Below are 22,476 nucleotides of genomic sequence, written 5' to 3' on the forward strand. Positions count from 1 at the left end.
TTTTCATTCATTTAATATAACAGTACCTGAATGTAACATTATTTCTACAAAAAATCGCCTGCGGCTTATTTTTTTCTTGGAAAAATAGGGCGGCACCTCCAGTAGCACGCCACTGGTTAAAGCCACAAGGTTAATATTACATTCCATAAAAGGTTTAATTAAATGAATACGCTGTAGTAAATTTCATTCAATTCTGTCAGCGCATTATGAAGATATGGCAAAAAATTTGTATTTTTATGTAAACTTTAACACTATATCTCGAATACCGAGTCGCGCAGGAAAAAAGTTTATAGAGCAAACTCTACTTATTTTTTGGTAATGAATCTAGTCTTGCAGACTCTATATTTAAAATGAAATCACCCTGTATAACTTAAACAGATAGGATTATAGATAGAAAGTGAAAAAGTAAATAATATTGAACAAGTCGTCAGCAAATTAAATTTAAAAGAAATTAATGCATTATGTATAATATGTACTCGTATTATCTTCCATAACGTTTTCCCTGTTTAGATACAATGTAAAATAATACCTATAGGTAGCTATACAATTTTTGCCAGCATTCAGCTCAGAATGTCGTAATACATGATCGTGGTCGGGATTGGATCACCACTCCATGGCACTGGAACGTTTCGTCTTACCCGTATGCGGATGTCAATGGATAGGCGAGACTATGCTCTAATGTCTGATAGTAGTTGCACTGATTCTACTAATATGGGGGTCTCTCGAGGGAGCGTGGAAGCGGTTTGCTTCCAGTTTGGCGTACGCTCCTCAAGTAACAGTCGTACGAATGCCTTGGGGCGCCTTGACCACAATTCATGCTCATCGGGCAAGTGCTGCCTCGAGAATTATATGAACGGGCGGTCTTAACGAAATTTCCGTAGGCTGCCGCTGGATGGAGAGGTAGGGCTGCCTCGACGAGGTTTGGCCGAGAAAGGTTGCCTCGATTTTACAGGACTCGACGGAACCTGTATGTACGTACCGCTGTCTCGATGCACAGGTCTCAACGGAGTCGGTGCGATCGAAGATAGGGTCTTCGTCAGAGGTGCCTCGGACGGATGTATCTCGTGAAGCGAGATATGGGAAGTCTTAGTACAAGTTTATGTTGGAGCGGTACGCCAGGCCACGACATAAGCCACGGGCCGAGCTATGCGCTAAGGGCCTAGACAAATGCTACGAGGAGTGCGACAGTTGTACATGTTGGAGCGAAGCGCTAGAGACTCTTCTGGTCTATAAACTTCAGTTTTGTAGTATCTTGGCCCGTTTTAAGCTGAAAATCATATTAATATGTACACCGACTCGTCGCCGTCGTCTTTATCTGATGATGAAATTGTGTTAGAATTGACCTTAGCGGTCAATGGTGTTTGCTTAATAGCATACAAAAAGGAAATACTGTTTACATCCCAAAAACCCCGGGAACGAAAAGTAATTGGAGAGTTTCATCAACTCTACCCAGAATTAAGAATGTATCTATTTAATAATAGAGAAAAACATCTTTATTCTACTCAAAAACAGTACGTCGATCAGCGCGCCGCGCTCAAATAATACCTTGCTAGATTCTTTGCTCTAGCGCATGGCTCGGCGCGCGGAGCCAAGCGTTTAGTACTTGGCTTTAGTACTCCACTATGAACACTTCCATAAGATTGTATACATTGAATAGTCGTGGCTAGGCATCTAGCTTTTGTCGTGGCTTGGCGTGCCGCTCCAACATAAACTTACACTTAGGCTCTGACCGGGCGGTCCGCAACAGAATGTCTCGTGAAACGAACTGGGAGCGCTAGGGCTCTATGATACCTCAGCCTCAGATAGAGGTCTTTGCCAGGCGAGGACTACCACGACGGACGTCTCGTGAAGCGAGTGGGAGCTCTTGGGCTCTATACCTCTATGGGCGGGGACGGGCGCAACGGTATCCCGTGAAGCGAGCCTGGGAGCGTATAGCACAAAGGATCTTGAGTTTTGTTGTGCAGGATTTTTCAACACAAAACCACTGGAAATATGGTTCAAAAGCTTTATTCAATATAGTTACAATTTATTAGAATGCTTCATGAACGGTAGGCGTGTGAGAGTTTAGAAAAACGCGGCGTGTCTCTACACTGGCTGGAAGCTCTTGTATCAGTTAAATAACTGCAGATGGTTCCAGTTGACGTTCACCCGGTTTTCAGAAAGTTTAGCAATCTCCATGTGTTTGGCGGGGAGCTCGCGTGTTGTCCGCCAAAGTGGACACACCAAAACGATCACTGCTGTTGAACGCCTTCCCCCTCTGACCTCTTTGGATAATGTTAGAAAGCTGGGATATCGATTATTGTTGGACTCACCATCGTAATGTTACCCATCGGCCAAAAAGGCTTTACGATCAGAAAATTTTGGATTTTCCGATTTTCGGCAAATCTTGGTCTCAGGTGCTGCTTGGGTTGTCGAACACGAGAATCGAGTCGCTGGAGCGGTGGGACCCTCGCAAGGCGGATTTATCGTGCCAAAGACGGAAAAATTGGAAAGATGGGTGAATATTTTTCCAACTTCGTAAAATGGCTTACGGAGTGCTTAATGCTGGATGCGTCGTTCCCAAATTTACTAGAGTCATGCACGGCCTGGAGTGCAAGCACATTAGGAGGAATTTCGGAAAACGTGAAATCCTATATTCCCGTTACGTGTCGCTAATGGCACACGACTCTGCTCGAATATGGACTATGATGACCACGGTAGTGTGCTGTACCGTGGTTGAAGGGTTCGGCCGAGATCGTATGAACGGAACGGCTGAAAACGTGGAAAACGTAAAATCCACGTTTCCCCGTCTAACAGCGTTGTGCGTCATACGATTCGGTTCAAACCTATATGGTGCAATGCTAGTAAGACGTTGTGTGCTGCATTTTATTTTCATCCAGATCGCTCGAGCGGAAATGCCGATAACGTCCTTGGACCCAATGGAAAGTGTGGTAAAACTTCTGTTTCCGAAAATCGTCCTGGAGCGCGCCAGGGTTCGCCGTCGGATAGCGACCTTCGCTGCTGCGGACACAGCGCGTTGAAGGCATACCCGAGCGGTATCGGCCGCGGTGTTGGAAAAATTGGAAACATCGTCGAAAGTCGGATCCACGGAGCTATCGCTGGAGCGATCGGGCTGGTTTCATAGGCCGACACCCGCACTGTGATGCAGAGTCGGTGGTTGGAGTTTCCGACGACATCGTGTCCGGTGTCGGCAATTGAACCTTGATGGAATGACAGGCCGTCCGGATCGAAGACGACGGCCTGATTCTCGACCGTGGTGGCTTTTCTGATTAACTTGGAAAGTGAAACAAAATTGGGTGCTTAGAGGACTGCTGTTTATATTTTGGAGTTGTTGAATGTCCTGAAGTTCGGTGGCAAGCCATATTACGACAAAAACAAATTCTTTATTAGACAGTTTCAATTTTTTCCAGTTGATGGCTGATCATATTGTAGTATAATAAATGCATAAATAAAATTAGTATTAGATAAACGTTTGTCAGCGCTTATCTCATAAAATTTACACTTCACTTTTTCAATTTGATGCCTCATATATTTTTCTAAATCTTCTTAATTATGTTACATCTTCGGTGTTGAAAGAATGTTAAATATTATTAATATTCTCTATTACTCTGAAACTCTCTATTTATTTGGTTAAATAAACGGATAGTTAAATTGTTACCTATGCTTGCACATCTGTAACGTACAATATAGGTTAGATATGGCAATCTATTCGTCCGATCAGTTAATCAATTCCTTTAATCGAGACGTAAAATATTGTCTCTAAAACAGATCTGTGTAAAAACCACTGTGAGTGGCAGCTATAGACGGAAATTTTATTACCTCGGTAGGTATGACAACTTTGATAGTGTACCTGAGACACCTGTTCTTGCTCGTAACTCAGAAATTGCTGGAAATATAAAAAAATCTCCCCCTGGTTCTGAGTGGAGCGCTCAATGGGTGAAACAGGGCGAGGCGTCACAATACTCGTATATAAAAAAAAACAGTTTTTGCTTGTACCTCGGAAACGACTTGAAATTTGAAAAAAATCCCCCATGGTGGGGAATTGGTGATCGAGTGCAAAATATCCAACGTCCGCATGTCGAAAAAAAATTCGAGACCAAGGGTGTGTGGCATTATAGAATAAAAAGTAGTTATAACTCGGAAACGGTGCGTTGAATCAAAAAAATAAAGGGAAAAATCTCCCCACACCTCTGCTTCCGATTTTCCGTTCTGCGTTGAATGCAAAAGGTTCGAAGTCCGTATGTCGAAAATAAATTTCGGAAACAAGAGGTGTGTGCCGTTATACAGTAAAAAAGATCTTATAACTCGGAACTGCTGCTTTGAATCGAAAAAAAAATTAAAAAATCTCCTCACAGCCCTGATTGTCCGTTCTGTGTGATTGCAAAAGGTCCGAAGTCCGTATGTTGAAAAAAATTTCGGAAACAAAAGTGTGTGACTTCATACAGTAGAAAATATCTTATAACTCGGAAGCGGTGCCCTGGATCGAAAAAATAATTAAAAAGATCTCTTCAACAACCCTGGTTTTGATTGTCCATTCTACGGTGAATGCAAAAAGTCCGAAATTCGTATGTCGAAAATAAATTTCGGAAACAATAGGTGTCTGACGTCATACAAAGTTCTTATAACTCGGAAAAGGTACATTGAATTGAAAAAATCGAAGCGAGGTAATTGTTAGTTTTAATTGTTTTTTAGAACAATTAATAAAGTTAATTGTAATTAATTTAGTTAGTCGCGATAAGTCCGTAGTATCTAATTATAGAGCCATCTCCATTTCATGCAATTTTTCAAAACTTTTAGAAATTAGAATTTATGAAAATATTTATGAATCAGCTAAAAATATTTTCTCGCCGGTACAACATGGTTTTATTAATAAACGGTCTTGTATGTCTAATTTAGCTCAATACATTTGCGAAACTATTGATTGTCAAGGACAAGTTGATGTGTTATACATGGACTTTCAAAAGGCGTTTGATCAAGTTGATCATTATATATTACTTAATAAACTTGATAGTGTTGAGTTATCTAACAATTTAGTTAAGTTTATTAAATCATACCTAACAGATAGACAGCAGTTTGTCCGGTACGAGGGGTTTAATTCGTTCAAATTTAATGTGACATCTGGTGTCCCTCAGGGATCTAATTTAGGACCCTTGTTATTTCTTCTATTTATTAACGATTTACCCAACAATATCTCTTGTTGTAAACTTCTTTTTGTGGATGATTTGAAATTATGTATATACAAGAATTAAAACTCATGAAGATTGTACACATTTACAGATTCAAGCCAACCATATTAATGACTGGTGCAGTTCCAATCGCTTAAAACTGAATATTAACAAGTGTCACGTGGGTTCATTTTGTAGTAAAAAGAAATATATGAATATGATTATAAACTTAATGATGTTACAATTACAAGGTGTATGAAGTGAAGGACTTATGTATCTTATTTAATTCAAATTTTTCATTTGTTACTCAAATCAATCGACTACTAGTAACTAATGCTAATAAGAACTTAGGCTTTATGTTAAGAAATTGTAAAGATTTTAGAAATATTAATACTTTAAAAATATTGTATTACGCAGTAGTTAGGAACAAACTTGAATATGGTTCGATTATTCAACACATTATTATGGTACCACGGTTGTCTTCGTGAGACCATCTTATTTTAGAATTGCATGAAGCTTCCCAACCTTTTGACTACAAAAACGAGTACATAATCATTTTCATCGCCTCTATGCAGCTAATATTTAATAGAGTTAAAGAAAAGTCATCTGAATAAACTCGGATAAACATCACAAGACGAAGTCCTCCATACGTACGAACATATATAGTTTTGCAATCTATTATACACGATACGAGACGACTCTTACATGTTTGCCGAGAACAGTTGAAGAAACCGGGTGTAGAGTGCAGGTTCTATCCTCCAGCTACCAATTATCGTCAATGGTATACCACAAATCAAGTTCTTTAAGGTTTTACAAGATTTATGTAACCTGAATTCTTCGAAAGTGCCTACAAGCACAGTAGCCGGTAGTCTGTAAGGCCATTTGTAGTGAACCAATTTTGAATTTTACGCTATGAGTTTTGCCGTATATTTCTATATTTCTGAATGGGTTATTTTACTCCGACGTTGATTATTAACAATTACAATACACCCAGTAAGTTGCGAGCCGTGCGCAAATGATCCCACCGCGACCTGTGCTAATCAAGTAGGGATCGAGGCGTCACAAAATTTGGCGCCCGAGCAGGGACTTCTCTTATCTAAATAAATTGGAGACAGATGTTTAAATAAAATTAGGAACTTGTTACTTTCTTTTGTTTATGCAGAGCAGGGACCGTTATTTTCTTTCATTTAAATAATTCCAGGACCGTCATTTTCTTTTGTTTGAATAAAAATTAGGAACAATTGTTCTCTTTCACTTAAATACCTACTGAAATATAATTATATTCTGTTAAAGTGTAAATTAAAGATTTTGTATACAGGTTGCTACAAATTCGCTTCTCACTACACTACACTTAAATCTCCAATAATGTTTTATTGTAACGTGTGATGGTAATAGTTAAAGTAACTAGGTGGATTTCACAGGGTCTAACGACACTTAGAGTATAGGATAATTCAATAAATATAGAAATTTAAATAATAAATTTAGAAAAAATTGGAACGAATACATTGAAGATGAATTTTTCGAGACAAAACGTCTGAATCTGGTTCGGGCTGAGGCAATACAATCATGAAGACTAGCAAAAAATGTAATAAAATTTCCAGGTTCGTATTAAGTTAATGATGGTCTTGGAGAGATGAAACGTTACATATAAAAATTGATTATGCCATTCGACAGAGGGCAAAAACTTGTCATGAGAAAGTGTTTTTCTTTTTTCAATATCACCTGAAACAAGACTGGTATGAAACAAAAACGGATTTCGAAAATTTCGGTTTTTTCAAATATTTGGAAAACTAATCTAACTAATGTTAGCCTTGATTTTTTAGAGACATAATGTTGGTGATTATGCAACTTTGCCCCCCATTTAAGCTACTTCGTATCACTTACCTTTTCTGAGATCCCCGTAGTCAGAAGCGAATTTGTAACAGCCTGTATACAGGGTGTTCTACAAGCTCTATGACAAATTCCAACAGATGGTAGCTAGTTCAAAATTTCAAAATTTCTATCTTATATGAACAAAGGTCCTATTCATTTTTGTTTACAAGTTACAAGCATTTTAAAAAATATAATTTCATATTTCAATAAAATAGCCTGATAAATAATAATGATAGTAGTGCATCGTCGTGCTGATACCACAGATTTTGAACAGTATTAAGCCTTAGTTCTATACAGATCTGCATTTAAACGATCATTTAAAACATGTACAGACATGTTTTAAATGATCGTTTAAATGCAGGTTTGTATAGAACTAAGGCTGTGAAGTAAATTATTATTGTTGAAAACTGAAACGTTACTGAAATCGTTTTGATCTTATTTCATACGGATTTTGTAACGCCCAGATATGTTCATTATGATTTATTATTTATGCCTAGTAATAAAAACACGCCTCAGCAGACCACATGACAAGCAAAATGAATATATCATTTTGTGCGTGTTACTAACGACAAAATTCTAAACGCTATGGAGTATCTCCAGCATGTAACGCTTGTACATTTTGGCGATAAAGTGGATGTAACATTTCTCCATACAAAATTCGGTAATAAATAAAGATTACTTGCTATACTAGGCCGAACATGTAATAATATATAACTATGTCTCGCTCGTGCGTCGTATATTTCATTTTGCAACCAAGGCTAAAAAATAAAAAAAAAATCCAGGTTGCAAATTTGAAATTTCAATATATTATTATGAAATCTACCATGAAAAAAATCAGTGCGATTGTAGATGGTCGGGATCGTCCAAACTAATAACACAGGTCAACATTTGATCTAAGAATAATCACCGGACCTGACCAGGGTACTTACAGGTTTTTTGGATCGCTGATTCCGAATCCGAGGTTGGCTAAGCTCCGTCACGTCAGGTTCAAGGCCATTTGAAGGTCAAATGGCCAGAAATGGTCTAAAAAATAGGAAAAAATTCATACGAATGTTTTTGTGGTAGCCGAGTTCAAAGCCGCTGCTATTTTTACCATTCAAAGACATCTAACGGTCATATTAAGGTAATTTGGAGGTCAAATCGAGAAATATGGTCTAAAAAATCTGAGAAACTTTATACGTTATTATTTAAAACGTATATGTTTTTGGAGTAGCTGAGTTAAAATCCGCTGTCAGTTTCATCCCTGAATGACATCTGAAGGTCATATGAAGGTCATATAAAGGTCATTTGAAGGTCTAATCAAGAAAATCGGTATAAAAAATTTGAAAAAATGTATACGTATATTTTTAGCCGAGTTTAAATTCAATATTACTTTTACCGCTATGAACATCTGAAGGTCATTTCAAAATCATTAGAAGGTCAAAGGAAGAAAAATTTGGAAAAATTTATGTATATATTTTTGAGTTTTCTTGAGCTATACTGTGATGTAATCTAAAAACGTCTAAAGATCATTTCAAGGTTATTTTTTAATCAGTCCAAGGTCAATTTAATGTTTATTTAAAAGATAAATTAAGAAGATTTTCTTTTAAAAATGAAAGTGTATGTATGTTTTTGGAACCATTGGATTTCTTCTTATTTCATCCTGCAAAGTCCTTAACTGGCTAGGACACGTCTTGCCTTAATTGGCTGGACACGCTTATATTTCTACCTAACTGACCGGAAAATTGCCTTAACTGGCTAGCCTCCTTTATGTTTTCGCCTCATTCGGTCAGGAGCCGTATACATACGTATACATTTTTTCAGATTTTTTAGACCGATTTTCTCGATTTCACCTACAAATGGCCTCGACATGACCTTGATACGACCTTTAGATGTACTTAAATGGTGAAAATAACAGCGGCTTTCAACTCAGCTAGCCCAAAAATATATGTATAAATTTTTTCAGATTTTTTAGACCGATTTTCTCGATTTGACCTTCAAATAACCTTGATATGACCTTCATATGACCTTCAGATGTCCTTCAGGGGTGAAACTGACAGCGGATTTTAACTCAGCTACTCCAAACACATACGTATAAATTTTCTCAGATTTTTTAGACCATATTTCTCCAAATGACCTTGATACGGCCTTTAGATGTCTTTGAATTGTAAAAATAGCAGCGGCTTTGAACTCGGCTACCCCAAAACATACGTATGAATTTTTTCAGATTTTTTAGACCATATTTCTCGATTTGACCTCCAAATGACCTTGATACGACCTTTAGATGTCTTTGAATGATAAAAATAGCAGCAGCTTTGAACTCGGCTACCCCAAAAACATACGTATGAATTTTTTCAGATTTTTTAGACCATTTTTGGCCATTTGACCTTCAAATGACCTTGAACCTGACGTGATGGAGCTTAGCCAACCTCGGATTCGGAATCAGCGATCCAAAAAACCTGTAAGTACCCTGGTTAGGTCCGGTGATTATTCTTAGATCAAATGTTGACCTGTGTAATTAGTTAATTTGTTTATAAGGACATAACTTGTAAACTATTCAAGTTACCGATTCCAGATTACGTGTGAGTTATTAGATAGTGATAAGGAATGAGATTATGCGATGCCAAAACGTTCTGGTAATAACAACGCAGTTTAATGCAAATGTCAGAAATAAACTTCTTCTGTTTATAACTTTTGATCTAATCAATATATTTTGACGCTCGAGGGCTAGTTTTGTAGGTCTTTTGAAGACCAAAAAAAGAAGTATTTTACTATTTTCTCGTGGAACGGAAAAAAGTTATAAGTGAAAAACGTGAATTTACGTAAAAATTATACAATTAACCACCCTGTAAACAATCTCCCCCCATTTTTATGACTGTGGAAACTAATATGTTATTGTACATAATATTTAGCATCTATAGTGATAAATTCAGCTTGCAGAAACAAAAAGTCGCGAAATGGTAATTTCTCAGCTTATTTTCCTGGCCTAATACGCCGAACACTAATTGAAGAATTGCCAATGACTATATCTTCTTCATTTTATACATTCACTTCAGTAGAACGAATGGCCGTTTAGAGCGAGGTTACCTTCTTCTCGAAGTCTACGAAATGATGCACTAAAGACTGTGTGGGCAGGTTGATGTTTATTTGGGCATCTTCGTCGATATTCTCGGGCTGCTTGTCTGACGTTCCTATTGGAATACCCATATACAAAGACATATCTGCTTATCTGCACACTCTTCAGTTGTAAATAAATGCATATTTTATTTAACACTTTAAAGCTAAGTGTGAAATGAATAAACAAAATGACACAAATAATTATTATTATTGTTATAGCAACCATCTATTTATTTATCCAGTCTACTTTGAAATATGAAATATTATTTCTTAAAATGCTTCCAAAAAAAACGGATTGGACCTATGTTCATTTAATAAAAAAATGTTTGAAATTAACCCAGCTAACAGTTGTGAAAAGTTTGTCATAGAGCTTGTAAAACATCCTGTATTGTCAATGGGATGTTATTTTTCTTCAATTACAAGTGAGTAGGTAATTTTTTTTTTTTGGATGCCGAAACGAATTGAAACAGTTTTCTCTTTTATTAATGACATTAGAGTCAGACTAATTTTAATCTGAAGTTTGTAATAACACCAAACAACAAAATTATCGAAAATTAACAATTTTACCCAATTTCTATACCTGCCCTGAAGACACTAAACCCTTAACGATAACTTGTCTGTTTAGATTTAAAGACATATAACCGATTTTTACTAAAACCGAACAAATCCGACTTTTTTCCGAAAAAGTGGAAATTCTATTTCTTCACAAATACACAAGATAGAAAAGTCTAATATTCAAGATTAAATCTCAGGGATAGGATCTACTACCAATAACCGAAAATTGCAGATTTCTGTTCATCAGAAGTTTTCGTTGTCACCGTGGAGATATTTAAGAGGACTGATCCAATAAGCCTTTTTGAAGATACAACTAAACAAACGCCAGAAAATAAGATTTAAGGCGAATTTGACTTAAACGTATTATCAAGAGTGCGAATCGACACCGACTTTGACACTGTACCCGGAGCTTTACCCGGAATTTTCCGGATTTAGGGTTTGTGTGGGACATAGCAAGCGACATCTCATTTTTAAGTAAATTGAGAGTGTACATACGATTTTTTATAGTTTTATTGCGATCTGAGCTATCGTTTTCGAAATAGATTATTCCTATCTATGAATACTAACCTTCCGATCGATACATGTTGCTACAGCATGGTAAACTATGAGGATGCTATCCGATACCGGCCGCAATAACTAGTTGTGCACAAATAAATCCGGAGACTCAAGTGAGTAATTTGGAGCTAGTTAGAGAGCTAGAAAAATTATCTTTGACTACGAAAGGAACACTGACGATACAAAGAAAGAGATTAGTAACAATTTTCAGAGAGGGTTATCCCAAATCAGACAAAAATCAACCACAACTGTTTTCTTCCTCATACAGAACCACGTCGTTTTCAACCGACCATGGAATCAACTAGGAGATCCGTTAAAAAAACACAGCATTGAGGATATATGTGATCAAGTTAATGCACAGGCATTGTACCGAAATAACTAAGATTCATGGACCAAGTGAGGAGAATTTTTGGACGATTTCAAACTATTTTATATACCTGCAAACTACCAGGATAAATTTGAGACTTTGAGTAGAGCTCAAATACCGAAACTCCACATCGGGCAGACCGAAGAGAGTTGCCGCCTCCTAGAAACCGAGAACCATTTAAACCACGACCGCTATATAGACCCAGTCCAATTGAAGAAAATAGACACAGAACAGAATCTACCCCAGAGAGATCTGTTGAATAATCTCCACAAACACCTGAGATTCAACCTGGACGATCAACGCCGTTTCTGGCACCGTCAACCGGAGAGCCGTTTGCTGGAGATGTTGTCAAGCTGGCCACAACTGGTATGAATTTTCTGGGTCGGGAAATACCTGGTTTTTCCCATATCAATGGCACTACCAAGTTAATCCAGCATCATATCCGCCTTTCCCAATCGGATCCAATTAAACAACGATACCGAACTCAGAATCCCCAAATGCAAGCTATTATTAACCAAGAAGTGGGCAATATGTTGGAACAAGGGATAATATGTAGAATCGTCATCTAACCCTTGAAGTTCACCGGTAATCATAATCCGAAGGAAGGATGGGAGTCCAAGATTTTGCATCGACTTCGGGTAAGTAAATGAAGTCACAAAGAAAAATGCATATCCGCTGACTTATATAAATGTCATCCTGGACAAACTACGCCTAGAAAGCAGCGGTCCTTTGTCACCGCTTTCACTGTCCCCGGACAGGGACTGTTTCAAATTAGCGCTTATTAGATCATACCATTGGTCCTGAATTAGAACCGCATGCATTTGCATACTTAGATAACATAATTATTTTGCATACTTAGATAACATAATTATTTTAGGAGAAACATTTGAAGGCCATCTGAAAAATCTTAAGGAAATCTTCCGCCGACTGCGTATAGCCAACCTGCAATTAAATCCTGACTAGTATCAGTTTTGCAGAAAATATTTAAATATCTAGTTCACTTTGTAACCACTGAGGGAATCTGCACCGATCCTTAGAAAGTGGAAGCAATCCAGAAATTTTGAACCTCGAAAAATTTACGAGATGTTCCACGCTTTTTAGACACAACCTATCGCAGGTTTCTGCCATCCTTTTCCGAAGTAGTCATTCCATTAACATGGCGGCTAAATAATAATTATCGTTTTAAGTGGACAACCGATCAAAATAAATCTTTTATAGCCTTAAAGAAATGTCTAACCGAAGCCACGATATTAGCTTGTCTCAATTTTGAAAAACCGTTTGTTTTACAGATCGATGATACGATCTTGGCTTATGAGCATCCCTGATTCAAAAGTTGAGGGAACCGAACGTGTTGTAGCGTACGCTAGCCGCACCTTAAACCCTGCCGAGAACCACGGAATGTTTGGCCATAATGTGGCGAATAGAGAAAATGAGATCATACCGTCATCATCGATCATCAATCAATCCGTTGGCTTCACTCAGTTAAAAGTCCGACTGAACGCCTAAGATGGACCATATTTTTACAGCAATATGACTTCGACATCCAATACAGCAGGGGAACTTTAAATCGGGTAGTTTACGCATTGTCTTCTACCGAAACTGACATCGAACTATGTGCTCTAGAGGGAGCACCCGAATGCTCTTAGTAGCAGCGCAAGAAGAAAGAAATTAAAGAGAATGTCCGGCTATATCGGTACATATGGAATTCTAGTGAACTGACAGAACCTGAACTTAGCGACCCATGCAAGTTGTACACCGTTCCAACATGGGGACTCTTTCAGTTTAAGAGGATGCCATTTTGCATTCATACAGCACCGATTTTTTGGTAGAGGCTCGTTGATCGAGTCATTAGAGCAGTATGTATTTGTCTATTTGGACGATATAATCATGGGCACGCGAACTTTCGAACTCCATGTGTCGTATCACGCATTGGAAAAGCTGGAATAACTGTTAACCGAGAAAATTATGACTCCTGCAAATCTGAATTGAGATTTCTTGGATATGTTGTCAATTCCTCTTGATTACTTGTTGACTTCGAGAAAATTGAAGCAGTGTTACGTATTCCTACTCCCCATAATGTCTCCGAAATACATCGCATCCCTAATTTCTCGATTTTGGCAGTCCTCATAACGTCCTTGACCCAAACAAACCATTCAATTGGACCTTTGATCATTACAACCTTAAATGGCTATGTAAGCCTAAATACCCGATTGATAGAATAACACGATGTGCAATCCGGCTCCACCAATACGACTTTGAAGTAGTGCACCACCCTGATAAGTTTAGGTTTGCTTCAATGATTGTACCGTAACATGGCATTTGTCTGACGCAGCACCCCAAATACATACTAAGTTAGGCTTAGTTATGAATCTCGAGCTTTGCCTGAACCCTATGGTTTGTGCATGACTTTCCATATTTTTCTATAGCAGCCATCATTAATAGAAATGAAATAAGAGTATTTAATACATCCCTTTTACGTGTTTAGCAGAAACTTACATCTGTCTAAAATAAATATTAGCTATTAAGCTATTGAAGTTTACATCTTCAGTGCTATTACTGTTACTTATATAGCGGAAAGGATTATAAAGTAGGATTTATAGCTGCATTGTTGTTAGTGTTGCCTATATAGCGAAAATGACAATAAAATAGGTTTTATATATATGCTGTTATCAATGTTGCCTATATTTCAGGAAGGGTAATAAGGATATATCATAAATAACCAGACGTTTCGTTACCTTAAATTATTATAATATATTAGTAGGGATTAAGCGGAAATATTCTCATTTTCAGATTCCTCAACTTTATGGTACTTTTTTCCAAAACACTGTATATTATTTTATGAATGTAATAATTAATGCATCCTAACAAACCTGGCAGAATAGGTTTCAAATTTAAATTGCTATCCCTAATGTGAAAATTTCATTTATATTTTCTATAGACATATGTACCTTTCGGACAATAATAATTAAGAGAATCTTTCCAAAGACAGGAAAACCACAACAATATAATTAATTAATCTAATGTGGTTACTGTTTAGAAGTTGTCTATGTACTACAAATAAATCAGACATGTAAAACNTTATAATATATTAGTAGGGACTAAGCGAAAATATTCTCATTTTCAGATTTCTTTAATTCCTCAACTTTATGGTACTTTTTTCCAAAACACTGTATATTATTTTATGAATGTAATAATTAATGCATCCTAACAAACCTGGCAAAATAGGTTTCAAATTTAAATTGCTATCCCTAATGTGAAAATTTCATTTATATTTTATATAGACATATGTACCTTTCGGACAATAATAATTAAGAGAATCTTTCCAAAGACAGGAAAACCACAACAATATAATTAATTAATCTAATGTGGTTACTGTTTAGAAGTTGTCTATGTACTACAAATAAATCAGACATGTAAAACCTAGACCTCAGTATGTATATTTTTGCTACCATTATATTATCCTTCTGTTCTCAATTTTGTCTGAGGCAATAATTCACATAAATACATAACTACCCTAGGTATATTTTGCTCCTTTGCCTATTCAACCAAATATAACAAAACGTGAACATTCTGGTTACGTAAATATACAGTGATTCGCAACTTATCCAAAAAAATTTGCGAATAGATGGGGCATAAGAAATGGAGTTAATACGTAAAAAATTTGTTTATAAAATCATAGATTCCGAGAAAAAAATTATTGAAGTTGTAGTACCTTCAACCATTACATAGCTGGACAATTGTAGTCTCTAGCGTCAATCGTAATACGCGTGGAGAGCCACGTAGCCTCAGCGCCTCCGAATACTGAAATCCGATTTTACAGTCGTCGTTGCCATAGTGTCTACAGTACTTTTTTAATAGGTACTGTCAAAAATGGCTTGCGTGTAGGTATAGCACTCGGAGTTGATGGATATCGTTTTAATTTATGGTGAAGCAAGAAAACATTTGTATTATGGTGAAGAATTTGTGTTATGGTGAAACAAGACAGCATTTATGTTAGTTCGTAGAAACTGAATAAAACGGACCCAAACGTGTTTACACGTCGATGGACAAAATTTTGAACAGTTGTTGTATGTCAAATTATTTTATTATTTAAAACCACAAATTAATTTTATTAATAAATAATAACAATATCGGCAAAATCAGTTGAATTTGCTGATATAAAAAAAATGCTATAAACTTCTATTTATTCCTTTCCTTGCGAAATTATTTCAAGTTTTTGTCCGTTCTTATCACTGCCGTCGTAACGAACGCATTGTGCCAGGTCAGGTTTTACAATGGACCAGTTTCCAGTGTCTGCAAAATGTATGTTTAAATCATTTTCGAACTGCCCTTTTTGATTTTTTCTTTATAAAATTATATTTGTAAGAGTCCCCTGTATATCCAGAATTTTTATTTTGAATAAATTCTGAATCACCCTGTATAAACGAGATAATAGAGAGACAAGTTACATAGCGTTTAACTTCGTTTTTTCCATAAAAACCTAAAAGTTTTCGATTACTCATAATTGAGTAATTTTGTAAAAATTTGCATTACAATAATGTATTTATATGTTCCTCGTCCATTGTTAAGATTTAGGGAATTTTGCACATATGTAGAAAACCCGAAAAACAAAGCACCATCAATCAATTTTGTTTACAGTTTAAGCTATCACTATTAATCCAGTCGAATTAGAGTTTGAACGTAAAAAAATATTAGTAGACATTTTATTGCATTTTATGACGGTGAAGGATATGTAGAATGATAATATCAAAAAACTAACTCGAAAGTAATGACGCAAAGTTGGCAAATTACAAATACTCGTAAGTTGCAAAATTACGTGTTTTTTTACTTTTTTTACTGCTCATAAAAATCTAGCCGACCTATCGGAAAATTAGTCATTTTATATTGTAGGCAATTATCTACAATTTAACGTATCTAAAGTTATAATTCACCAATTTGTTAACTGTAAAATAAAGGTGGAACGCGGCAATATCAGTTCTCGAAAATTGCGCATTATTATTATAAAAAGCGATGAATGTTCATGAAATTTATGGGAAAGGCTGCAACCCAATGACCAACACGAATGCCAAAGGGCGATTCGATTGACCGTGAAATTGTCGACCCAGATATTTGTTAATTAATTTCGTTCGTTTTTTACAACTAGTTGTTTAATTACTAAACGTTAATTTTAGAAATTAATATCGTAGATATAGGTTCTACTTGAAAAAAAGAACGTATCGAAAAAGGAAAATTTGAAATTAAATTTCTCTTTACAACTAACAAAATAGGATGTGCAAAACAGCGTTATAAATAAATTGTCCCAACCTCAGAGCAAAATCCGCTCGGGAATTCGCTCTTTTTGCATTAAATAGTGCTTACTTTTACAATAATATAAAAAAATCACCTACGCGTCTTTATTGCCAAGATAGCTTTTTTATCATTTTAATTAACTATTGGACGTATCGGAACGAGATTTTAGAGACAATTAAAAAACTTTTAAAAAGTTTTACATTGATATTTCATGTAATAAACGCGCTAGCAGCAGTAAAAGTTAACGTTAATAAAACTTTTGCCCTTCCTTTAATTGGCTGTAAAATGTTGGTCCGATACGTAGTTATTTAACATTAACGTTATAAAAAAACATCTTGGGAATAAAGAAGAGTAGGTGATTCCTTTTTTAACGCAAAAAGTGCAAATTCCCGAGCGGCCTGACCCTGGGACAATTTATTTATAACTCTATTTTACACATCCTACTTTGTTAGTTGTAAATAGCAACTTAATTTCAACTTTTTGAAAATTTTCTTTTTCAATATGTTTCTTTGGATCAATTAGAACCTACCATATTAACTTCTAAAATTAACATTTAGTAATTAAACAATTAGTTGCAAAAAAACAAAGGAAATTAATTAACAAATACCTGGAGCAACAATGTCACAGTCAATCGAATCGGCCTTTGACACACATGTTGGTCATTGGATTTGACCGTCTTTACCATAAATTTCATCAATCTCCATCACTTTTTGCAAAAATAATGCTAAAACTGATTTTTCCGTGTTTAATCTCTAATTTACAGTTAACAAATTGGTGAAATATGACTTTAAGTATGGTAAATAGTAGATAATGTAAATGCTTGCAACATGAAATAACTAATTTTCCGATAGGACGTCTAAATTTCGATGGTCGTAAAAAGTGAAAAAACACATTATTTGCAATTTGTCAACTTAGAATAACTTCTTTCGCGTTAGTTTTTTGATATTATCATTCTACATACCCTTCAACGTCATAAGGTGCAATAAAATGTCTACTAATATTTTTTTTAAGTTTTCATGGTTTATAATCTAATTTGACTGGACTATATTGACAAAACTTGATGCATTTATTTATCTGTTCGAAATATTTGACGTTTAAAAGTAAATCAATAACAATCAGTTGTCAAACCATGAGAAATTTACAAAACCACATTCTTTTAAATATACCACATAATTTATATAAAACTACGAACAGATTTAAATGCATTTATTTTTACTGTTATAGTAATTTTTAAGAGGTACCCAGATTTTTTCCAAGTTTTAAATATTCCTATATTCGCAAATTCGTGATTTTATTGATAGTTTTATTAATGTTACTTTTCCATGTTTTCTTCCATTTATACATTTTATGATTCTGTGAAATTTAAATGGTAATCTCAATTAACGAAATACTGAAGTAGTTAAATGAATTGATATTATTGAATTGTAAATATCCTGTCATGATCAGTTCATTTTTATTAAAATATAGGTAATTGTAATACGTATCAGCTTTATAGAAAAATTGTTATTTGTTACTAAGTTAAATAAACAAATTGGCATCCATAAACTGACATGACATGATAATTGTTTGGTGCAGGCATATTTTATATAGAACGTAGATAGTAACTTCAATTAGTTTAATACCTTATGACTTGGATAAGGTAAAAATTGTTCCTTACGGGATAATAATTATTAAAGGAGTATTTTATTCAAAATATATTTAGAATATAGAAATTGTAGATAGTGATGATAGGTATAATAACTCACCACAAAAAATATAATTAATTATTAACGAATAAACTAAACTAATTTAATAAACATATAGATTTTCATTAATCTTTCATTAATGTAATACACAGAATGTTGCAAAATGTTGTTCAGAGAATTCTAGAGCAGATTCTACATCCAAAAATACGAAACAAATTCGTATAAACGTAGGTCCGCAAATGTTTCGTTTTCGAAATACAAATTGTCAAAAAAAAGTTTTTTATTGATAATTTCTAAATTTTTCATTGGAAATCGTTTAAATTTGTGTCATTTATTTCTCCATAGTGATACAGGAAATGTGCAAGGGGGCCTTTTTGCTCTAAAATAAATGAGGTTCCTAAAAATAATGTAAAAACCAGTAGAAAAACCAGTGACGTTTTCTGGTCAAAAATCAATAGGTACTCTATTGATTTTTGAACATATCTACGCCCCTGATGGGTCTGAAATGCAATCGATTATACCAAATTATAACCCACTTATCATAAATGTATTGACATCAAATTTAAACAATTTCCAATAAAAAATTTAGAAATTATTCATAAAAAACTTATTTTTAAATTTTTTTGACACCCTCTATTTCGAAAACGAAGCATTTGCTGACCTACGTTTAGGAATTTTTTTCTCTGAACAACATTTTGCAACACCTTGTATACCTTTTTGTAAGAAGAAAAGAAATTTTTTAAATTTTTTAAGACAACGATTAAACTCACTAATCGAATTTCTAAAGAGCTCTGTGACGTAGAAATTCTAAGGTTCTTAATGACAATATCTAGCGCCTACATCACTAGTATATTTGTGCATTTATTTACGAGCTGAAACCAGTTGTTTTAAATTTATTTATTAAAATTGTTAGAATTTAAAAGCAAATATATTCAGAGATATTTACTTGACGGTACTAGTAAATCGAATATTTGGAAATGTATTAGGCAGGTACGGATTATTTTAATGTCTACCTCGAAAACGAAGTGATTGAGAACAAAAGATTCTATGACTCTTTTTATTATCACATAATAATCCTTTAAAATTTGGTCAGGCATTTTAGTTATCATAAAAACTGCGCCTCATAAAGCAAGTAAACAAAGAGAAATACAGGTACTAGAGATTATAAAATCAAGACATATTTTCTTAGAATAACTATTGAGAGGTATTGTATGTATTATATGGAACCGCTCATTAAACTGTAACGAACAGTATAAAGACAGATACAGTTGAGCCTTTGGATCTTTACGTTCAAGTCATCAAATATAATCATATGAACTAAGATTTCAAACGAGTTCAAATCTGTGGCTGTGTTCATAAATTACTGTTCATAGTTCATCTTCTTTATCATTAGCTAGTTCACTTTGATCAATAACTGAACATTTGTCTTTTATATTGATGTATGTTTATGACATGAACATAAAGATCCAACTAACTGAAAAGCACACAACAATAAAGAAGTAATTATTACAATTTTAAAACTGCAATAATTACCTAAATTATACTATACTCCACGGTCGAAATTATAGAGAGTGACTAAGACATAATATAAATACACTATTACTATAATGCGCATAAAATATAAAATGATTTTTATAACGGTTCAATATTATTTATCTTTGTGCCGCTCACTACGCACATCGATAGAATCTATAATCGTCTATAGACTGAGTTACACTGAACGTCGATCTATATTCTATCTCTGTCTTTTGCACTTGCTAGGGAATAGGGAAAATCTTTTTTAGTGGGTGTAAACGGATTTGATTTAGCCGTCCTGAGAAACGTCATAGCATAAGCGTAGACGAGGGGTCTAATTCCATTGCTATAATAAATTTATTAATTAAAAAAACACAACTGGGACGTTTTAAAATGCTGTAATAATTAAAATGGATCAAAGTGCCGGTTATAGCAAACCGTAAAAAAATATTAGATGTTATGTTTTATTATCTTTTTTCAATATTTTCTATATCTTGTTGCCTTTTACGCAGACACGCCAATGGATTTTCGTTCCCGGCACGCTTCATCCCCCTTACTAGTCCAAAAGCTAGCGATGAGTCACTCTATATAATTTCGACCGCGGAGTATAGCTAATACTACTAAAAAATCTAGGCGTATGTAAACACGAATCACATTATTCTGCCCTTCAAACAATTAACGAGAAAAAATTTTAAAAACAGTGGCAATACATTTTAAGGGCATAACAGTTCGAGGAAATATGATGAAACATGGTACGCTATAGGAAACACAGTAGAAGACAAATGTCGATTGTAATAAAAATTGCTACAATCAACTTGAAGCTTTAGTCTTCTTGTTTGTTTGAATTGTTCTTTTGAATTTTTCTAGACATGCTTATATACTTACCAAATCTAAATTTGATCTTGATTGGAAAATATTTAGTTCAGTAATTAATTAAACTAATGTTACCAGTTGTTGCAGTCAACCAAGCCGGTGTCTGTTTATAATTTATAAAATAATAAAAAATCTTACTTTAAATGAGTGAAAATATATTTTAGAAATATATAGATACTCAGTGTCTCACGTGAAGGGCGTTGTGCATATTCAACTGTTTTCAATTGTTTCCCTTATTCCTTATTGTGTGAGTTATAACCAATTTTGATTCTTCCAACAGTTTCCACGATTATATAAAAACAGCTCACTGACATGTGACAGTGAAATTCGTTCAGGATTTTTGTAATCGATAATACCTAATGTATGTGATTTGCTACTTCTTGAAAAATGTATTTAAAAATTACTTTCTTATTTACCTTGGAATAAGTTTAATTTCAGTTGACAACAATCTGAATAATGAAAAAAATTGATGTTTATCTAATGTATAATTCAAACGCAACATGTTATAATCGACACCATCAGGTAACATCTTGTTTAATCTAACTCATTTGTAATGTAAGAAAACAAGCTAAATCAGAATAACTGATCCGATCACAGTTAATAACTACTAAGGAGCAACTACTACAACTATAACTTTTGCTGATAATACCATGAATATGTTTGCTTCAACTGACATCCATTCCACACGTCTCCCCTGTTTTTTTTTTTAGAAATGATAATTGCCACTACTTTACATTCAAAATATACATACTGTAACTGTCCCTACAAATTGAATAGAGTTAAGGTTTTCCAATTTTACATTTGCCTAATTCTGTCATATATTTTATATCTTCGATCGGCGCCTCCACCATTTTTTGTTTTTCGTTTTTAATTAGACATGATTATATGTTAGAACCGTACATATTTTTAAAATAAGAGCCTAAAAAATCTTACTCTCTGCCAATGTAATTTTCAGTAACAAATTTTGACAACATTTGTACATGACACAAAATAGAAAAACAAAACAAGAATAAGTAATTTAAAACAATAATTTAATGGAAAAAAAACTATCAAAATATATTTTCAATATGGGCACCTTCCTCCTCCATACACTTCCTAAGTCTACGATTGTTATTTGTTTGTACACGAAAAAGCATTTCTGGGGTAATAATAGGTCCATACGTTTTTGAGGAACGTCTGAATGGACATCAATATTTGGAGTTTTTGCTAAATAATTTGCAGCCACTATTAAAACGATATTCCATTAAACACAGAAAGAAACGTTTGGTTCATGCATGATGAGGCTCTTTCCTAGTTCAACATTAATGTACGAAATTATTTATCCATTGTATTTAATAATAAATGGATTGATAGAGGACAAATTTCATGGCCAATACGTTCTCCAGACTTTAATCCGATGGACTTCTTCCTGTGGAGATACCTGAAAAGTTTAGTGTACGCAACCCCAGTACAAACAAGGGACGAATTGCTACAAAGAATTAATTTCCATTGTGATAATATTAGA

Source organism: Anoplophora glabripennis, unplaced genomic scaffold (genome assembly GCF_000390285.2).
Source record: "Anoplophora glabripennis isolate ALB-LARVAE unplaced genomic scaffold, Agla_2.0 scaffold731, whole genome shotgun sequence".
Taxonomy (NCBI): domain Eukaryota; kingdom Metazoa; phylum Arthropoda; class Insecta; order Coleoptera; family Cerambycidae; genus Anoplophora; species Anoplophora glabripennis.